Source organism: Mastigoproctus giganteus, chromosome 8, assembly GCF_048544385.1.
Source record: "Mastigoproctus giganteus isolate SK-2022 chromosome 8, ASM4854438v1, whole genome shotgun sequence".
NCBI classification, from domain to species: domain Eukaryota; kingdom Metazoa; phylum Arthropoda; class Arachnida; order Uropygi; family Thelyphonidae; genus Mastigoproctus; species Mastigoproctus giganteus.
Genome location: NC_143582.1, coordinates 169,966,459 through 169,980,607, shown reverse-complemented (window position 1 = coordinate 169,980,607; position 14,149 = coordinate 169,966,459). Strand labels below are relative to the sequence as shown.

Sequence of the window (14,149 nt, the reverse complement as noted above, 5' to 3'; positions counted from 1 at the left end):
TGCCCCTAATGGACTTATATCAGAATCACTAAGTCAGTACGCAGTTCTAAAACAAGAACCTAAGAACTTGGCCATTCAGGTTTCTGAGTGGCATAAGCCGTAGCACTCTTACGATATGCGCAAGAGCGCTAAATTAAAAAATGTATTTTTTAATTTAGTGCTGTTTAATACAACCAACAGTATGTTATAATTAACAAAATATAACCACAAATGTTATTTCTGTGAAAATTGCGTAATCGATTTGAAAAGGAACTATGCTTGGGAATAAAACGAGTAAACAGTACACGATTACATTCTCTTGACCCTTGGCCAAAAGATTGCTTTTAGATTGAATTACAAGGCCATTTTTGCTTCGGCATTTGTCGGAAATGATCGGTGTTCTGCGCTTAAACTTGTTGCGCAGTAGTAAATTTGAACATTGCTAGTAACAAAACGTCGTTTCTGTATTGGAAACATTTCATTGTAAATATCTTGTTTTTTTACTTAATGCACACATGTAAGTGTGGTGGCGATTGTGGTTGCGATCCTGCATGAATTAAGTAAGGTAATGCACCATTAAATTGTTGTTACAGTACATATATTGCCAATTAACTGGTTTTACCACCTCGTATAATAAGCTGTAGCATTTAAAAAAGTAGGCTTAAACCTTGATTTAGGCGTTTACATATTTAAAAAAAAAAAAAAAAAAAAGGCCATCGTAGAATGAACCAGCTTGGCGAACAAAATAAAATATAGTTGTTTGATATATTTTATTATTTATATGTGTGATTTTTGAAACTTGCAAAATTAAACCAGAAAATTAATGTTTATCATCTCTCATTGCTTGTGTGATATACATGTTCATTTCTCCTTGCAGTTTTTATATTGCTTGAATGTTAATTCAAGAAATCCAGCATAATTTTGTCTACTTATTAGCCAATTCCCATTACCTGAAATTTGGTAAATAAAGTAAATATATATTTAGATGAAATAATTTAAAGAAATGAATGAAGGTTACATGGAATCTTTTGCATCCATTAATGGGGGTTACGTGGATTAGTGCATCACATGATAAATAGAATTTTATAATAATACTATATTAATTTTTTTTTTTAATAGTTGTGGTAGCATCGGAATTTCTTTTCAACCCTCACCTCCGGTTTGTTAAATATTTTTCGGTATATTGTGAATGTTTTTGAGTAGGCTCTATTTGCTTCAGTTTTTATTATTACTTTTCCCTTATATGTTTCTAGAAAATTTTATGTAGACTGATAGGAGCTTCACATTTTGATTAATGGTGCATTAGTAATAAAATATTGCTCTATCACACAGTTAGTCCTATGTCAGAGGACAAAATGATGTTGCATGTTGTGGAGTGATTTAGAACCTGTGGGGTGAGGAATAAAGTGTGAAACGTAGTAATCAGGTGGTGGTCGGAGGATTTTTTTTTTTTTTTAATCACTTAAAAATTGACACTTAAGTTAATTGGCTAAATCAGTCAGATCACTTTATTGATTAATTTAATTGCGAAGTTTCTGCAATTAGAAAAAAATCCCTTCAAAAAAATGAACACAGGTTTGAGGTAATAAAACTTACAAGGTTGTTTCAGCTAGTACGGTAGCAAGAGGCATACAGAAGGAGAGTAATAAATCAGAAAGGCTTGCCTGGATATACTCATAGTAATTCATTGTAAAGAAGAGCTTACATTTTCAAGAAAGACAATAACATATATTAGAAAAAGGCAGTGTAGCTTCTTAAAACTATCCAACATAAAAAGTAGCAAAGCATAAAATGAGATCAGTGTGTGCAGTGCTTTTGAATATAACTACTTATTTGAATATAATTAACTTATTTAACAGTAAGAAGCAGCTTAAAATACTTCACTATTATATTGTGAGGAGAATTATATATCAAAAGGCTAATCATAAGTATTAAATGCATTTGTTTTAATTTTTAGCTGGATAAATTTGGTAGGTTGATTGATTTCTTTTCCAAGACCATGTGAGCCAGTTCAAGAGTATTTCATGATTTTGAAAGGAAAGTGATTGTATAATTACATGACTTATTGGTAATAAGAATGATCTTTGTGGAACTTGCTGTTTTGTAATGCAGTTTTTGCAACCTGTGACCTTTGAGCTGCAGGGAATTTATTTTCATAACAAGCATGCTTCCTTTCTTAACATTGTCCGGATTTATCCTGATAATACTTTTATAAATGAGAAGGGCATTATTCGTGTTTAATAATTAAGTTACAAAAGTTAAGAACTCTATTAAAAATTCCATATGTATTGAAAAATTAATTCTTCTGAGGCAAGATATAAACTGAGTTTATATGCCAATATTCACTTCTGTAATCTAGCAGTGTGCTTTGACACCAGAATCCCAGAGCAGAACTGAAAAATAGACATTAATTTTATTTACTGAATTGAAATGTGCCTCCTTGTCTGCTCTTAGTATCAATGAACTATTTAATTTTGCAAATATACGTGGAGTCTATTGTTATTTAATTTTTGTAATTTAATGAATGAAGGTAATTTTGATTATTCTAATAAAATCATAAGATTACGGGGAGGTTGTTCTTTGGACATATTACTTACAATAAAGGAATTGACTGTCCCATAAACTGGGGCAGTCAATTTGATAACAAGGCTGAATAATGGTTGAGATTTATAATGCTTTGAGAGGGGTGAGTAAAATTGATGAAGGCAGAATTTTTACTGTTATAAAGAATTCCAGAACTAGGGGCCATAAATTCAAATTAAGGGGATTTAGACTAGATTGTAGGAAGTTTTTTTTTTAGTTAATCAGTTGTTGATTGCTGGAACAGGTTGCCTTCACAGGTAGTTTAGTCTGTCAGTTTGAATAAGTGCGAGGAGAGAAGCAAATAATATGCATTTTCTTAACTTCTTGTTTTATTTTTTTGGCCAATGCAGCAAACGCCTGCATCTTCCTTGTACTCTTTTTTTTTTTTAATGTTAAACCCAAACATGAGAGGTATTAGAACCTATGGTACTTAGTATCGTGCTTGGGTTGGAGGTTGAGGAGACGAAAGAAGATATTTGTTGACATTGGACTTGAACTTCTGTAGATTGTAATTTTCAGGAAATACATATGAAGGAAGGTTGTTCCAGAAAACGGCAGTTGAATGAATAAATGAGGAAGATGAAAAGTTGGTTCTGTGGGTTTGAAGTTGGAAAGTAAATGGATGTTGGCTGGTGGCGGCACGTGTTCGGACTGTTTTGAAAGAGAGAGCAGGAATTATAGAAGCCAATTCAGAAGAACAGTGCCCATGGAAGTAACTGTAGAAGAGGCATGCAGCAGAAACTACTATAATTTAGGAATTCAGATATGCATGCTTTTGAGATAACGTGCTTATAATTTGTGATTTTTGGATAGTGCAGTGGTTACATTTGTTCTTTCATGCCAGTGCAGAAAGAAATTGGGTTCAAGTGGGATTATGATGCAAGGAATTTTTTTAGGCTTTTTTTCACACTGTGGCTGAGTTAGTGTTGCTCCAGGCATGGGTTACATCAGGGGTTGGCAACCTGTGCCACATGTGGCTCTCTGAGTATGTAACTGCGGCTCTTTAACTTTTATCCCACATGAAGTAAAGTTTTAAATGAAGTTAAAGGACTTAAAAATCAAGGATATGTACAGTGCAAGACTAAAATGCCTTAAAACTTAAATTGAGGATTTAGAGAGGTAAAAGGCTGCCCTTGCAATTTTACACAAACGGACAGTGAAGTTGGGCAGATGGTCTGAGAAGAGGCTACCGAAGTTTAACATTGACAAATGCAAAGAACCACAAATGGGTAGTAGTAACGTACCAGCTGTGTGGTACTTCATTTAGGGTAGTGGGTATGCAAAATATCTGGGGATAATTGTGCAGTTAGATATGAAGTTTTCTGAGCAGTGCAGACAGGTTGCCAGGGCAGCTCATGGGGTTTTGTCAATGATAATACAGGAATTTTGCTAGCAGGTATAATGAGGTAATTATCTCATTGTATAAGGCAGTGGTCAGGCCACACATTGAGTACTGCATACAGGTCTGGAGGCCTCATTTTAGGAAGGATGTAGTTACTGTAATGAGTGCAGAGAAGGGCAGCAAGATTAGTCAGGGGAACCAAAGGGTGCTCTCACCGAGAAAGGCTTAAGTTCTGCAAATTGCAGCATCTGGAGAATAGGCACCTGTGAGGTGATCTGATCGAGGTGTATAAGGCTTTGAATGTTTGAGCAGGCTCATTGCTGATGGGATTCTTCCTCATGCTCAGATTACTCACTTGATGGGGGCATAAATTCAAATTGTGGAAAGACAGTTGCAGAATAGATGTATAGAAATTTGCTTTCAGCCAACAGATGGTTGATGCTAGAACAAACTTCCATCTGTTGTTTTGGAAGCTGATAGCTTAAATAAATTCAAGAAAGAAATGGACAAACTTTTGGAGCAAATGAATAGGTGAAATGGGAAATTTTTTTTTTTTTGGCTGATGCTGTATAAGCTTTGTTTTCTTATATCATATGTCACTATTAATGAAATGTAAAATTAGTTCATTTGAAACATGATTTGTGCTGGTGGAAAGGTTACTGTAAACTTTTCCATTTCCATAAGTTGATCCTTATCCCCCTTAAAGTAGCAAAATCAGATTACATCTCTCATATCTTGGTATGTGATATCTTGGTATATGATATCATACCATATCTATCATATCATCTATCATAGCTTGAAGGACAGGGTGGTTGCCTTCGAAGGATCTAAATTGAGGGGCCCATCAAGCTCTCAGCTGCCCACATCAACGCAAGAGCTTGCACTTGGTCATCACTCACACAGCGGCAACCCCCAAGGCAGAATGTGCTGGTCCCACAGGAACTAGTAGTTGTTGGTGACTATTGTCAGGGAAACGGGGATCATGCTTTGTAAAAAGGATAGGTAGAACAGGACCAGGATATGTCTGCCAGTGGCAAAGTTGATGATGTTGTAGAGCGCATATCATCTTTTAAGGGCACAAAAGGTGATATAGTCATACAATTTGGCACTAATGATATTAAGAGTAGGAGACTAGCGGAATTATTTAACAAGCACAGGTCACTGTTGAAAAAAGCCGTGAATTAGGGTTGAATTTGAAAGTGTCTGCAATTCTGCCCAGACACGATAGCAGGGAGTATATGATGAGAGCCTTGTCGATCAATTCGGCCCTGGAAAGATTGTGCAAGGCAAAAGGGGTAGAAATTTTTTTCAGCCTGGTCTGTAGACTGCTGCTACAGGGATGGGATACACTTAAATAGAAAGTCTGCAAGAATATTTGCTGATGCTATCAAGGCAGTGTTAGATGGGTTGGAAAACTGCTAGCTTGGGGGGGGGGGATACAAGGACTAATAGATTAACAGTAGCCACTGGCAGAGGTGAAAGTGATTCTTGCACTGATTCTATTGGAATGAGCAGCAGCCTGGAAAACAAGATGCAGGATATTTCAGAGACAGTCAGGAGTCATTGCAGTAGAAGTAAACACATGGGTTCTGTTAGGGTAGCTAAAATTAGTAACAGGTGCATGTATACTTGCATGTACACCAATGCTAGAAGTTTGGTAAATAAATTTGATGAATTTGAGGTATTGCTCAAAACATCAAAGGTAGATATTGTTGGGATATCAGAGATGTGGTGTCACAGATATAAGGAATGCAGAAATGGAATTTGGGGAGTACAATGTGTACAGAAAGGATAGACAGGACAGGAAGGGAGGAGGGGTTATGCTAGTTAAGAAACGCATAAAATCCAAGTAAGTGAAGCCAGTTGACATCGCTGGACAGAGCAGTGTCGAGTCAGTTTGGTGTGACAGAAGCATTGGGAGGTCAAAATTGAGAGTAGGAGTGTGCTATAGGCCTAATGACTCTGATGAGTATAATAAGAAACTGTACAGGGAAATAGAATGGGCCAGTAAATCAGAGAGTCTTATAATGGGGGATTTTAATTTCCCAGATATTGACTGGAATTTGTGGGTTGGTCACTCACACACTAGCAAGACTTTGGTGGATTTATTGGATGATTGTTTTCTAGATCAGCATGTTCGGGAGGCAACTAGAGGGAGTAATACTCTTGATCTGATTATCAGTAGTGATTCTTCATGCATTAAGAATCTGCAGATAAAGGAACTACTAGGTGGCAGTGATCACAGTGTGCTGAAGTGGGATTTACTCAACGAGGTAACTACCATCAGGGGTAAAGGGAAGGGTTTTTGCTTTCGTAAAGGCAACTATGATGGACTGAGACAGTATTTAAATTCTATACAGTATGACCAACTGATGATGTTACCAACAGCAAATTCAAAATGGGAAGCATTCAAAGAACTTATCTTGGAAGCTACTAGGCTTTACATACCAACTAAGAAATATTGTTCAAGGTTTAGGCCTACATGGATGTCAGATGAACTAATGAGACATATGGCAGAGGAGAAAAATGCATGGGATACATATAAATCAATGGGTGACATGGAAGCCTATGACAGATATAAGCTGGTCTGTAACCAAGTCACAAAGGAGATTAGGCAGGCAAAGGCAGATTATGAGAATTCATTGGCAAAGGATGCAAAGAAAAACAGAAAAGAGTTCTTTACCTATGTAAACTCTAGAAGGAAAGGGATGAATCAGATTGGTCCACTGGATATTCATGGTTCAACAGTTGAGGATCCTGCTCAGGGGGGTAACAAACTAAACGAGTATTTTGCATCTACATTCACACATGAGGAGTTATTCAGGAAGGGGAATGCCAGAGGTTAGTAAACTCTGGTAGTGAGCTAGATAATTTTGTAATAACTGAGAGGAAAGTGGAGGAGAAATTGTTGAGGATAATCATAAAAAAAAAAGGGACCAGGGGTGGATGGGATCTATCCAGTTATATTAAAGGAGGCAGCAAAGGAAGTAAGCAAACCCTTAGCCATAATTATGAGAGCTGCTTTGGACTCAGGAGGTACTCATAGACTGGAGATGTGCAAATGTGACCCCAATTCACAAAGGAGATTAAAGGCTGACAGAAGTAATTATAGACCTGTGAGTTTAACGTCTGTTCCAGGAAAATTAATGGAGGCACTGGTTAAAGAAGCACTGCAGGATCATCTAGACAAGACTTCCGTTCTAGCTCGGACACAGCATGGTTTTGTTAAGGGAAAGTCTTACCTGACCAATTTGATTGGATACTATGATGCAGTCACAAAAGAACTGGATGCAGGAAATAACTTTGATATTATATATTTGGATCTTAGAAAGGCTTTTGATACTGTTGCACATGGAAGACTGCTGCAAAAATTGGAGCAGTGTGGCATTGGAGGCAAATTGCTGCTATAGATAAATTGGTGGTTGAGGGGGAGAAGACAGAGAGTGGTAATCAATGGACACTGCTAATCGTGGACTAATGTTATTAGTGGAGTCCCTGAGGGTTCAGTGTTGGGTCCATTATTGTTTTCTGTATTTATGAATAATATTGATGATGGTATATCAAGCTTCATGTCCAAGTTTGCAGAAGATACAAAGGTCGGAAGGGTTGTTAAGGACACAACTGACGCTATGCTGCTGCAAGAGGATCTGGAAAGGTTGAGCAGATGGGCTGACAGGTGACAAATGTAAAGTACTACATATGGGAAACAGTAACCCCAGAGCAACGTATCAACTCTGTGGTACTACTGCAGTGGTAGAGAATGAAAAGGACCTGGGGGTAATTGTGCAGGCAGATATGAAGTTCTCTGAGCAGTGCAGATGGGCTGCAAGAGTAGCTCATGGTGTCTTGTCAATGATAAACAGCAATTTTTCTAGCAGGGATAAGGAGGTGATTATTCCCTTGTATAAGGCAGTGGTCCGGCCACACCTTAAGTCCTGTTTACAGGTCTGAAGGCGTCATTTCAAGAAGGATATAGAGCTGCTGGAATGAGTACAGAGAACGGCAACAGGATTAGTGAATGGAACAAACGGTTGCTCTTACGAAGAAAGGCTTAAGTTTTGCAAATTACAGTGTCTGGAGACTAGTACCGGCAAGGTGATCTGATAGAGGTGTATAGAACCTTGAATGGTTTTAGCATGCTCAATTCTTATGGGATTCTTTCTCTTGCTTAGAATAATCACCTGAGAGGGCATAAATTCAAATTGAGGAAAGACAGATGTAGGAAAGATGTGCGGAAATTTGCCTTTAGCTAGCAACTAGTTGGTTGGTGGAACAGACTTCCATCCCTTGTTGTGGAAGTTGATAGCCTAAATAAATTTAAGGCTCAGCTGGACAGGTATTTCTAACGAATGGAGGAGTGAAATGGGAGTGGTTTTTTTTTTTTGTTTTTTGGCTGATGCTGCATAAGCTTGCTTTCTTGCATCATATGCCTTTACTATGCTAATATCTGATCACAACCAGTCTTGTATCATTGAAGACCTCAAGTAGTTTTTCATATATTTTTAGTTTGGAAAGGTATTTTCCTGATGCTGAAGACACTTGTAAAGACAAAATATTTAGAGCAATTGATAAGTTTTGCAAAGTCAAACATGAATTTTCTGACACATTACAGATTTAAAGGTTTTATGTTATTTGCAAATGATTGGACGCTGTGCTGGGTGGTACTGGCATCTCTGGACTGTTTTACAATTAAACATAAGATAATACATTTTTAATTTTTGGTTTCAACACCAAAGGATTTTACAGATGTTACATGTTGCAGGATATTACAAAAGGGTTCAACATGCTATCTTACCTCCATACACAGGTTGTAGTCTTCTCTGCATTTGAGTTTCGAATCCTCTCAGGCATTCCTGGGTCATTTCTGATTTGCTAAAAGGCTCCTTCAACCTGATGCTGCATTCCTCAACTGTGTTAAGTGTATACCAAACTTTTTACATGACCCCAGATACAAAAATCCATAGGATTTAAGTCTGGTGATCTGGGAGACCGCATTACAGGCCCACTTCTACCTATCCACCGTTGACCATACCTTTTAGTTAGATATAGAGTCACAACTCGAGCAAAATGTGCCAGTGCATCATCATCATGCATAAATCACATGTTCTGGCATTGCTGAAGTGGAACATTATCATCATCAAGGAGGTCTGGAAGAACATTCTGCAGGAAATGAAGGTACAACTCTCCTGTTAGCCTGTTTGGCAGAAAGTGTGGTCCAATTAGACGGTCTCCCAATAGTCCTCCCCATACATTCAACAAGAAACGTTAATGTCATGACTATGAATTGCATTATGATTTTTGTCAGACCAAACATGACAGTTATGAAAATTAAAAATGCCATCATGAGTAAACCCATCTTCGTCAGTGAACAAAATGTTGTTTAAAAATTTAGGATTCGGGTGGATGCAACTGTTGTTGCATCCACTGGCAGAAGTTCACTCTGGGAGGGTAGCCTATATTGCTGAGACGTTGTACATTCTGGATATGATAGGGATATAGTAATTGGCGATGTAAAATGTGCCACACACTGCTATGACTTAGTACACGCTCTTACAGAGCTACCCTCTTTGTCGAAATTCCTGGATTTTGTCTATTCTTTCTAACACCCTTTCCTCAACATCAGGTGTTATGCTTCTGGGCCTATCTGCTCGTACTCCATATGCGAAATACCCATATTTTCTAAGGCGTTGATGTACCCTGATGAATGTGCGCCTGTTGGGCTGCCTTTGACGGGGAAATGCTTCTTGGTACAAACGTGCAGCCTCGAGTGCACTGCCGTTGGCTTCACCATACGTGAAGTGCATGTCCGCATACTTTTCGTTGCTGTAACCTCTTCCCACATTGACTATCCTTTGACAAGTACTAGTATGCCTGCTAAGTCTCAGAACATTGAGAGGGGGAAAAGGGGGAGAATGAGCATAACCTAACCTAAGCAAACAAGTCAGTGGTGGATCCCAACTAGAAATGTGCAATATTTCGTAAACGATTCACTTAAGGACCCATGTGTTTACTAGGCTTTTTTTGCATATTGTAGTCTGTACAGTTCACCTCTAAATTATTGACCATCACTTTTGAAACACCCTGTATATCAAGATGAACACAGACACACACAATGTGATCACTAAATTATGACCTACCACTGCTGTTATTCAGATAACAGCAGTGGTAGCGGCCCGGATACTACCGGATAACAGTGCTATTTGCCTAGCCATTGACTCCACTAGATGTCTGACAACATTTGTAGGGATCTACAACTTGCTACCTGCAAGGCTTTCTGCAGTGTAGGAACAGATGACAGTTGCATGTCCATATGCCTCATTTTCCATTCCAAAACATCCCACAGGTGTGCAGTTGGATTGAGGTCAGGTGAATTCTTAGGTCAATCAATGTGGGTGATATCTTCACTGTGTTCCTTGAACCACTCATGTGCAGTGTCGCCCCTATGATACATCACATTATCATTGTGGAAGTGTCCTATTATCTGTTTGGGGGAAAAATGAAACATGGTAGGTTCACCTGGTCTCCTCTGAGCTGGCGGTAGACCTTACCATTGAAATGTTGGTCCATGTGCACCAAGGTCCTGATTCTTGCCAGCAAAACCTGCCCCCATATTAAGAAACCACTGCCACCTGCCTGGATAGTGAGCACCATGCATGATGGGTGCATGGATCACATTTCTTGCAGTACGCATGAAAGCATCCCTCGTTGTGTTACACCAGGTATTCGGCCTCATCTGACCAGCACACTTGTTTCCAGTGTTCAACAAGCATGTTGTTGCCACTACAGCATTTATTTGCCATTGGGATGATCAGCAGTGAGGAGAGGGTGTGTCTCTTGGGTTTTCTGCTGTGGAACCCCATACTTCTGAGTGTCCGGTGCATTATCATTTGGGATATTGTTCTTGCATTCCCCATATTGTATCGTGATGTCAACTGTCGCACAGTGACCTGCCATTGAGCTCATATAATGTGCTGTACCCCTTGCTCACCACAAACAGCCACCTTTCGTAATTCTTTTATAGTTCTGTCGGTGGGAGGTGGTTTCACTTGTTCAACACCATTCTTTATACACCTTAACCACAGTGGGCTGTGAGCATCTGACACGATGTGGTTTCTGATATGGAAGCACCTGATGCACAATCTCCCACAGACACACCCTTCTGAAACACCATATCTCTGCTACATCCTGTAACTGCCTTTATTACTTTGACGTGTATTACCAGATGTGAATTACTTCTGGTCTAGCATACGAAGCTGTTCGACTTTTAATACTGCGAGTTATGCAGTATAGTACATTATGGATGGGATGGTCATAATTCAGTGATCACAGAGTGTGTGTGTGTGTGTACACACACACACACATGGAATAGACACAATAATGGAAACACCTGTGATCTGGCTACAGGAATGCATTAACCCGATTCGTGGCCTCTTGTGTCGATAGAACTCAAGGGGTGCTACCCTTTCCTTTTAAAACATCTTGTATTCTACATGGAATAGATTCAAATAAATCTTGAACTGTTTAAAGAGTAATTAGCATTACCATTAGTAGAGGCATATAATGCAAAAAAGCAAGCTTATGCCGCATCAGCCAAAAAAAACTGCTCCCATTTCACCCCTCCGTTTATTCCAAATACCTGTCAAGCTCAGCCTTCAATTTATTTAGGCTATTGACTTCCACAACAAAAGATGGAAGTCTGTTCCACAAACCACCTACCTGCTGGCTAAAGGCAAACTTCCGCACACATAACCTACATCTGTCTTTCCTCAATTTGAATTTATGCCCTCTCGGGTGATTATTCTGAGCAAGAGGCAGAATCCAATCAACATTGAGCATGCTCAAACCATTCAAGGCTTTATACACCTCGCCGGTGCCTAGTCTCCAGATACTATAATTTGCAAAACTTAAGCCGTTCTTTGTAAGAGCAACCCTTTGTTCAGTTCACTAATCTTGTTGCCCTTCTCTGTACTCGTTCCAGCAGATCTACATCCTTCTTGAAATGAGGCCTCCAGACCTGTATACAGTACTCAAGGTGTGGCCTGACCATTGCCTTATACAAGGGAATAATCATCTCCTTATCCCTGCTAGAAACATTCCTGTATATCATTGATAAGACACCATGAGCTACTCTTGCAGCCCGTCTGCACTGCTCAGAGAACTTCATATCTGCCTGCACTATTACCCCCCAGGTACTTTTCATTCTCTACCACTGTCAGTGTAGTACCACAGAGTTGATACGTTGCTCTGTTGTTGCTGTTTCCCATATGTCCATATGTAGTACTTTACATTTGTCAATGTTAAACTTCATTTGCCACCTCTCAGCCCATCTGCTCGACCTTTCCAGATCCTGTTGCAGCAGCATAGCGTCAGTAGTGTCCTTAACAACCCTGCCAACCTTTGTATCGTCTGCAAACTTGGACATGAAGCTTGATATGCCATCATCAATATTATTTATAAATATAGAAAACAATAATGGACATGAAGCTTGATATGCCATCATCAATATTATTTATAAATATAGAAAACAATAATGGACCCAAAACTGAACCCTGAGGGACTCCACTAATAACATTAATCCACGATGAGCAGTGTCCATTGATTACCACTCTGTCTTCTCCCCCTCAACCACCCCTTTATCCATAGCAGTAATTTGCCTCCAATGCCACACTGCTCCAATTTGTGCAGCAGTCTTCCATGTGCAATAGTATCAAAAGCCGTTCTAAGATCCAAGTATATAATAACAAAGTTATTCCCTGCATCCAGTTCTTTTGTGACTGCATCATAGTATCCAATCAAATTGGTCAGGCAAGACTTCCCCTTAACAAAACCATGCTGTGTCCGAGCTATAACTGAAGCCTTGTCTAGATGATCCTGCAGTGCTTCTTTAACCAGTGCCTCCATTAATTTTCCTGGAACAGAAGTTAAACTCACAGGTCTATAATTACTTGTCAACCTTTGATCCTCCTTTGTGAATTGGGGTCACATTTGCACATCTCAAGTCTATGGGTACCTGACCTGAGTCCAAGGAAGCTCTCATAGTTATGGCTAACAGTTTGCTTACTTCGTTTGCTGCCTCCTTTAATCTTGGACAAATGTTATTAGTGGAGTTTTTCAGCATTCAGTGCAGGGCCCATTGTTTTCAATATTTATTAATATTGATGAAGGCATATTGGGCCTAATGTATAAGTTTGATTATATGAAGGTGGACAGGGTGCTTAATGACAGTAATGACGGTATGCTGGAGTACCAAGATCTAGATAAATTAGGCTGATGGACTGAGAAGCGATAATTCTAGTTTATCTTTGACAAATTCAAGCCACTTAATATGGGTAGCATTAATCTTGGATTAATGTACCAGCTGGGTGGTACCCCACTCAGAATAGTCAAATGAAAAAAGATCTGTTCTGGGAGTAATTGTGCAGTTAGATATGAAGTTCTCCGAGGAGTGCCCATGGAGTTTTATCAGTGATATACATGAATTTTGCTAGTAGGGATAAGGCAGTTGTTACGCCATATCATGGGTACTACATACAGGTCTGGAAGCCTTATTTGTGGAAGGATGTGGATCTGTTGGAGCAGGTGCAGAGAAAAGCAACACAATTAGAGAGGAAAACAAAAGTTTGTTTGTTACCAGAAAAGGCTTCAGTTCTGTAAAATTGAAGTGTCTGGAGATTAGATACCTGGAAGGAGATCTGATTGAGTGTTTAAGACTGAGAATGGATTGAGTATTAATATTAGCATTTGCATTAATAGAGGCATGTGATGCAAGAAAGTAAGCTTATACAGCATAAGCAAAAAAAAAAAAAAAACCTTCCTATTTCACCCATCCATTTGCTCCAAAAGTTTGTCCAGTTCTTCCTTGAATTTATTTTAGCCATCAACTTCCACAACTCCAGGGGCTCACATTCGGTGAGAATGGGCTTGGCACACCCAGGGTCCTGAGCTGGATATCATCATTCTTCTCTTTCTTTAGCATTAGCATTAGTAGAGGCATTTGATGCAAGAAAGCAAGCTTATGCAGCATCAGCCAAAAAAAAAAAAAATAAATAATAAATAAATAAATAAAAAATAACCACTTCCACTTCACCCCTCTGTTCGTTCGAAATACCTCTCCAGCCGAGCCTTAAACTTATTTAGGCTATCAACTTCCATGACGAGCGATGGAAGTCTGTTCCATCAACCAACCACCCGCTGGCTAAAGGCAAATTTCCTCAAGTCTATCCTACATCTGTTTTTCCTCAATTT

General features: G+C 39.0%; 1 protein-coding gene across 2 annotated transcripts in view; it reads left to right on the top strand.

Annotated features, from left to right (window-relative positions):
* The first annotated feature begins 423 nt into the window (after positions 1-423).
* LOC150082000 (protein meiotic P26-like) overlaps positions 424-14,149 on the top strand; it is a 263,546-nt gene continuing 249,820 nt past the window's right edge. For both annotated transcript variants that reach the window (XM_090379044.1, XM_090379043.1), the window contains exon 1: positions 424-544. The gene's annotated coding sequence lies outside the window, so the exon portion shown is untranslated. The remainder of the gene's footprint in view (positions 545-14,149) is intronic.